The 2,365-nt window shown below is 47.5% G+C and overlaps 1 long non-coding RNA gene across 1 annotated transcript; it reads left to right on the top strand.

Annotated features, from left to right (window-relative positions):
- Positions 1-215: 215 nt before the first annotated feature.
- LOC115503444 lies at positions 216-1,989 on the top strand. The gene is made up of 3 exons (XR_003965374.1): positions 216-404; positions 691-757; positions 1,549-1,989. It is a non-coding gene; the product is annotated as an uncharacterized LOC115503444 (long non-coding RNA).
- The last annotated feature ends 376 nt before the right edge of the window (positions 1,990-2,365 follow it).

The following is a 2,365-nucleotide window of genomic DNA, read 5'->3' as shown; positions in this document are numbered from 1 at the left end:
GGATTCCGAGTCCGCCCCGGGCTTCGCAAGCAGCCGCTCTCTCCCTCCACCCCGCAGCCAGGGGCAAACTCCAAGAAACTTTACACACAAAAAAGCAATTTACTTAGCCATTCATTTTCTAGATTTGCTCAGCAATTATTCCGGCTCTTTGTGTTTAAGTGAGTGTTTTTTCTGTCCCTGTCCAGTGTCTTTCTGCTTCATCAGATAGGGAAGCCTCGGCAGCATTTTCCCTCCAGAGAGCTGAGCCCTCACGGCCACAGAGGCTGGGGGACGAGGGCGGGCGGAGCAGGGGCAGTGGCTTAGCGAAAGCCAGGGTTGCAGGTCCAGAGGGTTGCTGAGGCTCTCAGGCGGTGACTACAAAATGTGGACCAAGCAGCAGAATCACCTGGATGGCATGCACCCTAGTGAGCGTGGATATTGGGGCCCTTCTAGACTTTCTGCCCCAGCAGGTTTGGGGTAGGGGCAGTTGGCGCGCTGGTAAATTTTGCAACCAGCTTTCTTGAAGAAGAAGAAAGACGAGGAAGGGGGAGGAAGGAGGAGGAGGAAGAAGAGGGAGGAGGGGGAAGAAGGGGGGGAGGAGGAGGAGGAGGAGGAGGAGAGGAAGAGGAAGAAGAAGAGGAAGAAGAAACCCCTGCTTTGCGGCACTTGCCGATTTCCTGGTGTAAGTATTCTCACTTTGGCAAATTTCAGCTTCCCATGTGATGACGTCACTGAGCAAAGCTGGGAACAGAAGTGGCCCCTCGGCGCCTGTGAGCTGGTAAGAGCTGGTTCCAGGACACCATGGGGACAGGGCCAGGAACCTGCATGTTTATTAGGCTCTCCTGGATGATTCTGACGCAGGGGACACGGTACCAGGCTTTTCAGGAGAAGCAGAAAGAGATGGAAAACCGCTACAATTCTGAGCATAGAGCCAACATTAATGCGTTTTGCTTTCTTTGTCTGGAGGCAGCCCTCCAATCTCCAAATAGCCACGTAGCACCATCACCACGTTTGTCATATCCGTTTACAATCTGCACTGTTCGTTCCTTGTTTTTAATTTACTACTCTAGCCTTTCCCTTAATCATGTTATGTAAGATGCTTCAAATACCACTGTGAGTGTGAAACCACTACTATTTGCCATCTATAAAAAGACGTGAAGACATGATAACAAAAGCCATACTGTTAAATTCTAGTTATATACCACCCCCTGTCTAGCGTTCTGAGCCTCAGGCCTGATTTCTCTTTGTTAACAAGCATTAGAGAGGTGTGGAAGTCCTATTAGCACCAAATGGTGATATTCTCCTTCAGATAATTAGGACTGCAAAAGACTTGAAAAGGAAGTGACTTCCTCTCTATGAGAAAGAGTATACAAAGAAGGCTTATTGGCATAACTTAAAACATCTTCCATGCCAAATAACACTAAGCCCCACTTCACTGAGCCTTCTAGAAAATGACATAATTGAGGTGTCCGGTGGTGATGATGGTGAAGGTGAGTTATCCATTACTGACCTCTTGCTATGTAACAGACTTTAAGCTGAGCACTCCACTTATATCACCTCTAATTGCAGGGAAGGGAAAAGAAGCTTGGAGAACTATTACACTTGGCCTCCATCTCGTATTGATCACGGAGCCAGGATCTGACCCTAAATCTTGCTGATTCCAGAAACCTTATTAAGAATACACACGTCAAGGTTTGCAGTTGGTTTCCTTCTTTTCCTCATCGCTTTGTGGGAGGATCGAGTCACATTACATCCACAAAACACCTGACCCACATCCAGCTGCTGGTATGCTCATGCAAGATGGTGGGTCCCGTCCTTCCTATGATGATCTCCACATTCCCTGAACAGACCCCCGTAAGTGAGTCTTCTCTTCAAAGTATTCCCAAAGCAGAGGCCTCTTTAGCCGCAAAACAAAGTAAGGCCACGTGTTGTACACAGAGGTTTTATCATTACTCATATGCCCCTTAGTCCTCTGACCCCCCGTCTATGGCTAAAATAAATGGAGAAATATTAACTTGGCTCCCAGCTGATAAGATGTTGTTTTCCTTCTCATTGACCTCCTCAAGATAACAGTTTTGAACTTTGATAAGGCGTTTCTTCAGTTCTTAGTTCTTCAGTTCTTAGTTCTATACTAAGAGTTGCCAAGAAGTCACTGGAATCAAATTCTGAAATTAGAAAAGGAGCCAGAGGACACATAAAGACACTGGGTTTTCTGCACAATTGATTTTAGAACGAATGGGAAGGCAAGACAGAGAGAGCGTGACAGACCCCACAGACCCCTGGCTTCCAACTCAAAGTACTCGACCTGACAACCTGTATGTCCCTCATGTTCCTGATCCTAAGACTGCCACAGACCTCCCAGAGCTGAGGCTGGCTGGGGAGACAG

This window comes from Lynx canadensis, chromosome E2 (assembly GCF_007474595.2).
Source record: "Lynx canadensis isolate LIC74 chromosome E2, mLynCan4.pri.v2, whole genome shotgun sequence".
Lineage (NCBI taxonomy): Eukaryota > Metazoa > Chordata > Mammalia > Carnivora > Felidae > Lynx > Lynx canadensis.
Note: the sequence above shows the minus strand (reverse complement) of the source record. Positions and strands in the feature narration are given on the sequence as shown.